Source organism: Salvelinus fontinalis, chromosome 2, assembly GCF_029448725.1.
Source record: "Salvelinus fontinalis isolate EN_2023a chromosome 2, ASM2944872v1, whole genome shotgun sequence".
Lineage (NCBI taxonomy): Eukaryota > Metazoa > Chordata > Actinopteri > Salmoniformes > Salmonidae > Salvelinus > Salvelinus fontinalis.
In genome coordinates, this window is record NC_074666.1 from 8,577,761 (window position 1) to 8,590,642 (window position 12,882).

Below are 12,882 nucleotides of genomic sequence, written 5' to 3' on the forward strand. Positions count from 1 at the left end.
CTGACGTTCTTCCTGTGTTCGTATAACTAAGAGGGATTTGTTTGTTCCTTAGAAACAGTAGAGCTAGATTTAATCCATCCTACCTTACAAATGTTTATACGGAATCTTTGTTTAAGCATTTGCTAAATAGGAATCATTACGTGATCAATATGCAAATAGTGTTTATAAGCGCTTGTATACAAATGTAGAGAGAAAAAAAAACAGAAGGGCACCGACCGAATAAAACATATTCTGATCTGACTAAGCTATGATGAGTAATGTATTTTCTCTTTCAGAGGACTTGCAGAAAAGGGAGCGACAGAAAAGAGAGAGAGCTGAGGTGGCGAGCCGGGCGGGTGATGATCAGAGGGGGACACCTCTCGTGTTAATCTCTGAGTAGCATCTGGTTGTGACATGGAAACGACTACCCCTGTAAGAAAGGCTTCCTGGCTACGGGGTATTGGTGGCTGAGCGGCATGGGGCTGTGCACTGTGCACTGTGGGTGGGAGGCGGAGGGATGTGTGTGTGTGTGTGTGTGTGTGTGTGTGTGTGTGTGTGTGTGTGTGTGTGTGTGTGTGTGTGTGTGTGTGTGTGTGTGTGTGTGTGTGTGTGTGTGTGTGTGTGTGTGTGTGTGTGTGTGTGGGTGTGGGGGTGTGTGTGTGGGGGGGGGCAGATGTTTTGCAGGGTACAATTTATTCTAAATACTGACCCATTTCTGGCCCATTCCCAGACAGCAGTCACAGTTATGCCGTGGAAATAACATGCCCTTGTCAAACAGAGATGAGAGGGGAAGGAACAGGTTGGGGAGGTGGGGAGGGTGTGGAAAGGGCCTCTGACAGCCTTCTTTTGCTTCTCTGTAGAACACAGTATCTTTGTGAAGTGTGAAGTATTTGAGGTTGGATTTTGTGGCATTCTCACCTGTGGCTCCGAGGTGTTGTTCGTGTGCTAAGATGTCTCTGTAGACTACTCCATACTGTCTGTAGACTACTCAATGCTGTCTGTAGACTACTCCATGCTGTCTGTAGACTACTCCATGCTGTCTGTAGACTACTCCATTCTGTCTGTACACTACTCCATGCTGTCTGTAGACTACTCCATGCTGTCTGTAGACTACTCCATGCTGTCTGTAGACTACTCCATGCTGTCTGTAGACTACTCCATGCTGTCTGTAGACTACTCCATGCTGTCTGTAGGTTACTCCATGCTGTCTGTAGACTACTCCATGCTGTCTGTAGGTTACTCCATGCTGTCTGTAGACTACTCCATACTGTCTGTAGACTACTTCATGCTGTCTGTAGACTACTCCATGCTGTCTGTAGGTTACTCCATGCTGTCTGTAGACTACTCCATGCTGTCTGTAGACTACTCCATGCTGTCTGTACACTACTCCATACTGTCTGTAGACTACTCCATGCTGTCTGTAGACTACTCCATGCTGTCTGTACACTACTCCATACTGTCTGTAGACTACTCCATGCTGTCTGTAGGTTACTCCATGCTGTCTGTAGACTACTCCATGCTGTCTGTAGGTTACTCCATGCTGTCTGTAGACTACTCCATGCTGTCTGTAGACTACTCCATGCTGTCTGTACACTACTCCATACTGTCTGTAGACTACTCCATGCTGTCTGTAGGTTACTCCATGCTGTCTGTAGACTACTCCATACTGTCTGTACACTACTCCATGCTGTCTGTAGACTACTCCATGCTGTCTGTAGACTACTCCATGCTGTCTGTAGGTTACTCCATGCTGTCTGTAGACTACTCCATGCTGTCTGTAGGTTACTCCATGCTGTCTGTAGACTACTCCATACTGTCTGTAGACTACTCCATGCTGTCTGTACACTACTCCATACTGTCTGTAGACTACTCCATGCTGTCTGTAGACTACTCCATGCTGTCTGTGGACTACTCCATGCTGTCTGTAGACTACTCCATGCTGTCTGTAGACTACTCCATGCTGTCTGTACACTACTCCATACTGTCTGTAGACTACTCCATGCTGTCTGTAGACTACTCCATGCTGTCTGTACACTACTCCATACTGTCTGTAGACTACTCCATGCTGTCTGTAGACTACTCCATGCTGTCTGTAGACTACTCCATGCTGTCTGTAGACTACTCCATGCTGTCTGTAGACTACTCCATGCTGTCTGTAGACTACTCAATGCTGTCTGTAGACTACTCCATGCTGTCTGTAGACTACTCCATGCTGTCTGTAGACTACTCCATGCTGTCTGTAGACTACTCCATGCTGTCTGTAGACTACTCCATGCTGTCTGTAGACTACTCCATGCTGTCTGTAGACTACTCCTTGCTGTCTGTAGACTACTCCATGCTGTCTGTAGACTACTCCATGCTGTCTGTAGACTACTCCATGCTGTCTGTAGACTACTCCATGCTGTCTGTAGGTTACTCCATGCTGTCTGTAGGTTACTCCATGCTGTCTGTAGGTTACTCCATGCTGTCTGTAGGTTACTCCATGCTGTCTGTAGGTTACTCAATTTCATCTGCAGGTTACTCCATGCTGTCTGTAGGTTACTCCATGCTGTCCGTAGGTTACTCCATGCTGTCTGTAGGTTACTCTATGCTGTCTGTAGGTTACTCCATGCTGTCTGTAGGTTACTCCATGCTGTCTGTAGGTTACTCTATGCTGTCTGTAGGTTACTCCATGCTGTCTGCAGGTTACTCCATTTCATCTGTAGGTTACTCCATGCTGTCTGTAGGTTACTCCATGCTGTCTGTAGGTTACTCCATGCTGTCTGTAGGTTACTCCATGCTGTCTGTAGACTACTCCATGCTGTCTGTAGACTACTCCATGCTGTCTGTAGACTAGTCCATGCAGTCTGTAGACTACTCCATGCTGTCTGTAGACTACTCCATGCTGTCTGTAGACTACTCCATGCTGTCTGTAGGTTACTCCATGCTGTCTGTAGACTACTCCATGCTGTCTGTAGGTTACTCCATGCTGTCTGTAGGTTACTCCATGCTGTCTGTAGGTTACTCCATGCTGTCTGTAGGTTACTCCATGCTGTCTGTAGGTTACTCCATGCTGTCTGTAGACTACTCCATGCTGTCTGTAGACTACTCCATGCTGTCTGTAGGTTACTCCATGCTGTCTGTAGACTACTCCATGCTGTCTGTAGGTTACTCCATGCTGTCTGTAGACTACTCCATGCTGTCTGTAGACTACTCCATGCTGTCTGTAGACTACTCCATGCTCTCTGTAGACTACTCCATGCTGTCTGTAGGTTACTCCATGCTGTCTGTAGACTACTCCATGCTGTCTGTAGGTTACTCCATGCTGTCTGTAGGTTACTCCATGCTGTCTGTAGGTTACTCCATGCTGTCTGTAGCTTACTCCATGCTGTCTGTGGGTTACTCCATGCTGTCTGTAGCGTACTACATGCTGTCTGTAGGTTACTCTATGCTGTCTGTGGGTTACTCCATGCTGTCTGTAGGTTACTCCATGCTGTCTGTAGACTACTCCATGCTGTCTGTAGGTTACTCCATGCTGTCTGTAGGTTACTCCATGCTGTCTGTAGGTTACTCCATGCTGTCTGTAGGTTACTCCATGCTGTCTGTAGCTTACTCCATGCTGTCTGTGGGTTACTTCATGCTGTCTGTAGCGTACTACATGCTGTCTGTAGGTTACTCTATGCTGTCTTTGGGTTACTCCATGCTGTCTGTAGGTTACTCCATGCTGTCTGTGGGTTACTCCATGCTGTCTGTAGGTTACTCTATGCTATCTGTGGGTTACTCCATGCTGTCTGTAGGCTACTACATGTTGTTTGATGGTTCTATCCTTGGTATCCTGACAACCTCTTTACTCTACGCTCTCGCAATGTTCCCAATTAACCACTTACTGCTAATCTACCCAATTTTCATCTGAATTTTGCATGACGTCATACGGAAGGACTGGCTGGATGTGTGTGTGTGTGTGTGTGTGTGTATGTGTATGTGTATGTGTATGTGTATGTGTATGTGTGTGTGTGTGTGTGTGTGTGTGTGTGTGTGTGTGTGTGTGTGTGTGTGTGTGTGTGTGTGTGTGTGTGTGTGTGTGTGTGTGTGTGTGTGTGTATGTACGCAAGTGCGTTACTTCATACATGAAGCTAGAATGTTCAAATATTTACCATACTGAGCACTGAGCAAGGTGCAGTGGTTACATACATGAACGCTAGCAGTGGTCGGTCTGTAATGACTGAAAACAAGATCATGAACCCTACTAACCCTATAACAACCTCAGTGATCTCTATATATCAGTTATTCCTACAGTTTCGTCCTGGTCACTGACGTGTCATTCTCTACCTGGGCTTCCCTTCGGGAATGTACAGTGGCTTTTAATGTGAATCTGTCTGAACTGGCCGTGTAGAAAAAGGGGAAGTTTTAGGAGAGGGGGAGAGGAGGAGAGGAGGAGAGGGGGGAGAGGGGGAGAGGAGGAGAGGGGGGTGAGGAGGAGAGTAGGAGAGGAGGAGAAGGGGGGGGGCGAGAGGGGGGATTGGAGGAGAGGAGGAGAGGGAGGAGAGGGGGGAGAGGGGGAGAGGAGGAGAGGGGGGTGAGGAGGAGAGTAGGAGAGGAGGAGAAGGGGAGAGAGAAGGGGAGAGAACACAAAACCAGTCAAAGGTGTTACTGTAGAGCAGTCCTTTAGAGAGAGAGAGGGAAAAGGAGAGATGGGGGAGAGAAGGAGAGAGTGAGAGAGAAGGGGGCAGAGAGAGGGTTAGAGAAAGGGCTCTTTGATGTCCCTCTGGCCCTCAGGTGATTCTCCCTCCCCTTAATTAGGGTTCCTGGGAGCTACTTTCCTCGGTGCCAGGCCCCAGCCTGATCCTACACTACCCTAGCCGCCATCTGGCCCGCTCTGCTCCTAAAAACACTCTCTGTTCTGCTACACACTAAACACTTAATCTCAGTTACGCACTCCATCTCTCTATCTATACACAAAAGCACATAGTGTCACATTGACATACTTACCTAAACCTATACCCTATAGTAAGCACAACTTACAGAACTATAATTTTATTTTTCCTTTATTTAACTAGGCAAGTCAGTTTAGAACAATTTCTTATTTTCAATGACAGCGGGTTAACTGCCTTGTTCAGGGACAGAATGACACATTTTTACCTTGTCAGCTCAGGGATTTGATCTTGCAACCTTTTGTTTACTAGACCAACACTCTAACCACTAGGCTACCTGCTGCCCCAAACAATGAAAGTGTTCTTCCTAAAACAATTCATAACAAGCCACAATGCTTTCAATACAATCCATATTAGGAAGGTGTTCTTAATGTTTTGTACTCTCAGTGTATATTTTACACAGTCTATGACTGGGTTCTTAGTGTAGCAGGATAATCTCGATTATGGATTCCCTCTACATAGATTAGATATTATACAATAATATTGTCACTCCCACTCCTGCAGTCTAATGTACCATTAGTACATCAGTACTGAGTGTGCCCTCATTTGAGCTTCACTTGCTGATGAAGGAGCTTATATACAGAGTGTGTGTTCTGCCCTCATTGCCCCGGCATCATCTCCAGGTCTGAAGACTGCCAGATAACACATGAACTCATCCAGCATGACCTTCTAGCCTCAGGTTACATCTCATCTGAATGGGCGGCATGGCTGTGTGACACACACACACACACGCACGCAAAGGTTGCATACACACACACACACACACACACAGACATGCCTGCAAGGTTGCACGCACACACACTGGCATGCACGCACACACACAAACACACACACACACACACACACACACACTGGCATGCATGCACACACACACACAAACACACACACACACACACTGGCATGCATGCATGCACGCACACACACAAACACACACACACACACACACTGGCATACACACACACACATACTAGCATTCACACCCACACACACACACACACACACACAGGCATGCACACACACTTCTTTCCCTGTTTTCTGGCTTCCCGTGAGAAACATGATGTACTGGATTTCTGGTGAATTAGAGTGCAGAATCCAGCGACCTTGTCCAACAAATGGTGTAAGACTTTGGCCAGCAGCACCAGCCTCCTATTAGATCCACACACTGGAGTCCTCTGTCCTCCTGTGTGATGTCCAACAGACTGGAGTCCTCTGTCCTCCTGTGTGATGTCCAACAGAATGGAGCCCTCTGTCCTCCTGTGTGATGTCCAACAGAATGGAGCCCTCTGTCCTCCTGTGTGATGTCCAACAGAATGGAGCCCTCTGTCCTCCTGTGTGATGTCTAACAGAATGGAGCCCTCTATCCAACAGACCAGTGGGCTCACACTGGAGACTAGAAGGGGTACTGATTTTGGAATGGGACCAGTGAATGGAGCCAGTGTGTATGCATGTGGACATGACTGGTAGCCAGTACTGCTGGCTTCGTAATACAGGTAGGGCTGGTTTATATGGCCAGGACTTCTGTGTGTGTGTGTGTGTGTGTGTGTGTGTGTGCGTGCGTGCGTGCGTGTGTCTGTGTGTGCGTGTGTGTCGAGCTGCGATCGATAAGGATGACTCCTCCTCTGATGTCTGGTCATTAAGGAGAGATATCTCTGTGGAGATCACATTACTAATAATATTTAATAAAATATATGCCATTTATCATCATCATGAACATCATGCGATAAAATGACCCTGGCTAGATGGACTCAGAGTCATACCTCTATGTCTCTGGATGGACTGTACTTCAGACAGAGAGAGGATGACTGACACCTGATCTGTGTACATGAGATAAATGTCACGTCAGCACCAGCAGCCACCAGCGGACCAGCAGAGGATTAACTAGTGAATATTCCACACATGGAAACAGGAGGACATCTAACAGATGGACATTAGACTCAGACACAGATACATAATGTATTGTTGTAGTGAACATCTCACTAAGGGAAACCATATCCCCCTAAACAGAAAGGATACTTGGCACCAAGTGACACACATATGTTTGGCTAGTGAATAGTCACTTCACTGTTACAGAGTGGGGTTTGACTTGGCTTTTTTTAAGGAAAATAGTATCTGACAGATTTTTGACTGGCTTAAAATATACTTACAATATCTGTCTAAATAATTCATACAAAACACATTTCAAGCAATCCCAGTTTATTAATTTCTGATTTAGAAAACAACTGGATCTATTATGGCCAAATATTTTAACAGTGAGGCACTTTAGGCCAACTTTTTCACGATTGCATAAAGCAGGCTTAGAGAGTAATTTCCTGATTAAAACCAAGGCCCTGAATTAGCATGCAGTACAATCAAGAGGACATTAGCTGTGAGTTTTGTGCGAGAGCAGAGCTGCGGCTAGGTGTTTGAATGTTGTAATGTCTGGGGTTATTTGCCCCAACGCAAACAACCAACCCCTTTACTCTACGCTCTCGCAATGTTCCCAATTAACCGCTTACTGCTAATCTACCCAATTGTTAATCTGAATTTTGCATGACGTCATACGGAAGGACTGGCTGGATGTGTGTGTGTTAGTGTGTGTTAGTGTGTGTGTGTGTGTGTGTGTGTGTGTGTGTGTGTGTGTGTGTGTGTGTGTGTGTGTGTGTGTGTGTGTGTGTGTGTGTGTGTGTGTGTGTGTGTGTGTGTGTGTGTGTGTGTGTGTGTGTGTGAGAGAGAGAGCAAAAAAGCGAGAGAAGCAGAAAGAGAGAAGCAGAAAGAGAACCTGTCTTAGCAGAGTGGTTCTCTGTTCACACGAGGAAAGGCAGGAGCCTCACAACATCATGCGTCTCCTTTTAGTCACTCGGTGTGCCAGTCCCTCTCTCCCACAGAATAGAATGTGTCATCATCATCTCTGTCAACATGAGAGAACTGGGCACACCTCCTCTCTTCACCAAACTCCTTCCATCCTATCCCTGTAGGCTATTGCTGGGGGAGTGAGACTAGGCTACTGTCTGTCATCTCATTCCAACACTACCCTCTTTCATCTCATAGACACAGTCCCATTCCCACCACAGCCTAACTCCGTTCTCTTGACAATATCTCTCCCTCCCATCCTATCTCTATTTTCTTCACAGCATTAGCCCATCTAAAAACAAACATCCCAGTGATGAGCACAATACTGTCACAATGAATAAAAGACACCCGTATTTAAACAGTCCTCTCTCTCTCTCTCTCTCTCTGTTCTCTCTCTCTCTATCTCATTGGAAATTAAATGTTATTTGTCACATGCGCCGAATACAACAGGTGTAGACCTTACAGTGAAATGCTTACTGTCAAGCCCTTAACCAACAATGCAGTTTGAAGAAAAATATGTGTAAGAAAGTACACACACACACACACACACACACACACACACACACACACACACACACACACACACACACACACACACACACACACACACACACACACGTACTCTGTATGGTCATAATCATTTCACAATCTGAATTATTGTACAAATTGAATTGAAATGCCTGAACTGATTGGAGATGGCATGATATTAACTCTTGATATTAACTCTTGATAAATATATATATATATGTGTGTGTGTTATATTTCATAAGGCTTAGCCTATACATTCAGCGTTATCTTCTTGATGCTGAAACAATTTCCATCACCAAATCTCATCTCACCATCTAGGAAAGAGACTAAACTTCCCTGATGTGAACAGACAGTTCATTTGGTGTTTACATGGCAACATGTGCCCGCATCAACCGCCAAATCAAACAATATTGAACACAGGCAAAGCTTATCCTACTTACCCACAGCATGACACTCTCAAACATTAGAAACACAGAGAGACGATAACAACCATCATGCTTTCTCCATACCTTTCATTCAACCATTTCTCCTTATTCCAGTGGATGATTCTCGGTGGACCGTAAGCACGAGTGTAAAAAGTGCGGTGAATAAAGAGCGTGTGTGTACTCACACAGGAAGAGGATCCTGCGAGCCCAGCCCGCCCCAGTGGTTTCTCCGCCTCTCCTCAACACTCACATAAAGGATGTGTTGTTACCTGATTCAGCATGCCCTTATAGCACAATAAACACTACTAGCTTTCATACAGTCATACAGTCCTATGCCAGCAAGAAAGTAGCTTAGTCTTATTCGACTGAATCTCAAGTGAGACATGTGGATCTGGATTAGTCTATACCCAATTTTAGTTGCTGTAGCTTATATTATTTGGTCGTGTCTGGTTCTGAGATAGACTGGCAGTCCATATGAAAACATCGGGGAGATGAGAGTTGAGAAACTCCCCTAACGCACAGCATGCGTAAAAAAGCGCAGCACGGTTCTGTCTTTTGGTCTAGTATGAACATGTAGGCAAACAACTTTGGTGTTGAAATATCAAATGTACCATTATTGGCTAATATGAAGAGGGAAATAAATGCTAGACCCCGATTGATATCATATTTCAATTTGAACTGCATGACCGTTATTCTGAAAAGGTGCGTCTACACTGGAAAATAACAAACAAAAAAACACAAATCTAGTTGTTTCAACTATTTATTTGGTTCTACAGTCTTTTTTTTTGTTTACAACATTTTCCCTCAAAGTTTAACTTGAACTGAAACATGTTAGTTATCCCAGACCTAACTACAACATGAGAAAACAGACAAAATGTAATCAACTTAAAATGACGTGTTTGCTCAATTTGTCTCATATGTTCATTTAACTAGAAATTATTATTTAGGGAATCTTACCTTAAAAAAGGCTGTGGAACTAGTTACACACACAGTGATTTTAAAATACAATGTTTTCAACTGACATATTTGACACACAAGGAATGATATACATGATTATATTGTGCATGTTCATTTATACACTAATTATTATTCAGCTTGTCCTCACCTGGGATTTGAATGCACAACCTCTTGGTTCATGACCTTCCAATATTCCCCGATGCCACCAGGTCTGTGTCAATGACTGATTTCACCTGTTTTGCTACTCTTTGCACTTCAAAATAAATCTCAGCTCTGTTAAAAATGCAGTTATTCTCTCATTACTGATTTGAATTACTTATTTAAGCAATTTTGGGGTTTTCTGTATAATTTTCGAATGTTGGTGTTGCATATTACTCTATTTTAATGTTACACTTTAAATTAAATAGATTTTCTTAACTGTACTTTTGACAGAGCTGAGATTTATTTCTCGGGACCTGTTAGCAGGAAGATTGGAATGCTGTGAACCAAGAGTTTGTGAGTTCAAATCCCATGTGAGGACATGTTGAACACTAACTCCTGTATAAATGAACATGTACAATGTAATCATGTGTGTCAAGTATGTCAGCAGAAAACATTGTCTGTTAAAAGTACTGTGTGTGTAACTAGTTCCACAAGCTTTTTTTTGTAGGTACGATGCCAAAATAATGAGACAAATTGAGCAAACACATCATTTTAAGTTGACTGAACTTTTGCAGAAGTTTTTTAATGTTTGAGCAAACATTTTTTTTCAATTACAAAAAGTTGACAAATCTATAAAAAGGCTGTGGAACCAATAATATTTAGTTAAAATCAGTTGTGAAAAGGAACCCTGTTTTCTCCTACCATCGGTGGTATTTTGAGTTGGGGTTTAGGCAACTGAGGTCCTCTTGTTGCAACTCTGTTCTGCGATTTAGAAGCAGAGCTGCACAGTGGTATGAAAACCACAGCCACCCGCCAGTCTACCGTACAGTGGTTTATTCATCATGTCCACTCATTACACACATTCCCTCCAGCTGTGTCTCAAAGGAACATTGAGAACAGGTCTCAGAGCAGTGTCTGAGGTCAGACAGTTCATTTGGGTACTTGGGAAGTCTGGCTCAAGCAGGTCCTGAGAACCTCACAAATGTTGTGTGATTGTGTGCCGTGCATTCAAGCCAAGTTAAAAGTCAAACCGTTCAAATAGCCTAAGTTTTTTTTTGCTCTCGGGACTAGTTTGCACTCGGCAAAGTGTTATATAATGGTTGCATCACCAAGAAGAGCTGGAAACAATTATTGTGAGTTTGGTCAACCCGTTCATTGGAGTGACTTTGCCTCACAAGCCTACCTACCTCATGATAGCCGATAGCCTCGGTGTAGCCTATATCCTTGCTGTAGCCTCGCTGTAGCCTATATGAGCAAACTATGGCCACCACCAAGAGGTCTAGACCATTATGGCACACTTGACCTATGCCACAGGTGTGCACTTGTCCTGTAGTTGTAGGGTCGCTGGTTCAAGACCTCTCAATTGCTAAACTGGTGGCAGCTCTTTCCATAGGACAGCTGTTGGACCAGTGAACAAGGTGTCTTAAAGGTTTCTCTGATCACTTGTCACCTTGACAATAACTGTGTTCATAAAAACCCAAATATACATTTTTATGGTCAAGACGCTGACCTAATGGCACTTCAGCTGAGTAAGGACAGCAAGTTTCTTCAACAGATTCTAAATAATTCACCATAATTGCATAAGTGAATTAACCAGAGGACTGAACGGCCCAGTCAGCACTGTGTAGGCAGTATTTCAGTCAGAGACCATAAAGTAATGGGAGGGAAGGAGCTGACTGAGCAAGCGCTATGCCTATGGCATTTCAGAGGTTTCTTTAACACAAAATTTCTCTACTTTGTCAAGCCTCTTTTAATTCAAAGGATCAAGTTCAGTTTAGCATTTGGTCAAATCCCCCTCAAACTAGTTTCCCTGTTTGACATACTGCAATAGCAACTCTTTCAAAATATTCTTACAAATATATTGTTTACATGAAATGCTTTCTCACAAAAGATAATAGGTGGAAAAACAGAAACTCTATGGGGGAGGGAGAAGTGCTGTAGCATACAATCTATAGCTGAGGATGTAGCCTTATAAGTGAGTCTATGGCGACATCCTGTGGTAAAAATGATTTCACTGGAATAAAGTGCAAAGGCATTAGCATTACCTTGTTAGTTTTTACAGCCATCAAGTGGACATTTATCAATTATTTGACATCAGCATGATTTGTTATAATAACATATAATAACATATAGATAATAATCTATAGAGACAGGCTTGGATGAGCGCTGACTGTTGACTATCATAATCTAAGTCAAAGAGCTTGCCAATTTACAAGGAAAACAAAATGATTGTGATTCAATTTAGCTATGGTGAAAATACTATCTATCCTGTGGGCTTTTCTTTTAGCATTCTAATGGCACACTGAGGAATGGCACTGACTTGATTGTTCCATAACATCATTACACTTCACAATAACTATCAGACTGTTAACAGACAGCAAAGGATTTAATCATTATTGTGCATTTTAAGTCATATAAAACAAAATATAAAAAATAGCCGAAAGCCTCAAAATATGTATTCTGAAAATATAAGCCACTCATGTCTATTCATTAGAAAAAAAAACATATTGTCATTGTAGTGTAGAAGTTTAGAATATAGACAGTGTTGCGTTGTAGTGTAGAAGTTTAGAATATAGACAGTGTTGCGTTGTAGTGTAGAAGTTTAGAATATAGACAGTGTTGCGTTGTAGTGTAGAAGTTTAGAATATAGACAGTATTGCGTTGTAGTGCAGAAGTTTAGAATATAGACAGTGTTGCGTTGTAGTGTAGAAGTTTAGAATATAGACAGTGTTGCGTTGTAGTGCAGAAGTTTAGAATATAGACAGTATTACGTTGTAGTGCAGAAGTTTAGAATATAGACAGTGTTGCATTGCAGTGTAGAAGTTTAGAATATAGACAGTGTTGCGTTGTAGTGTAGAAGTTTAGAATATAGACAGTGTTGCGTTGTAGTGCAGAAGTTTAGAATACAGACAGTGTTGCGTTGTAGTGTAGAAGTTTAGAATATAGACAGTATTGCGTTGTAGTGTAGAAGTTTAGAATATAGACAGTGTTGCGTTGTAGTGTAGAAGTTTAGAATATAGACAGTATTACGTTGTAGTGCAGAAGTTTAGAATATAGACAGTGTTGCGTTGTAGTGCAGAAGTTTAGAATATAGACAGTGTTGCGTTGTAGTG

General features: G+C 43.2%; 1 protein-coding gene across 3 annotated transcripts in view; it reads right to left on the minus strand.

Moving 5' to 3' along the window:
- The window catches only part of LOC129811307 (chondroitin sulfate N-acetylgalactosaminyltransferase 1-like), a 49,418-nt gene extending 40,290 nt beyond the window's left edge, over positions 1 to 9,128 (minus strand). For all 3 annotated transcript variants that reach the window (XM_055862530.1, XM_055862511.1, XM_055862521.1), the window contains exon 1: positions 8,756 to 9,128. The gene's annotated coding sequence lies outside the window, so the exon portion shown is untranslated. The remainder of the gene's footprint in view (positions 1 to 8,755) is intronic.
- Positions 9,129 to 12,882: the final 3,754 nt, after the last annotated feature.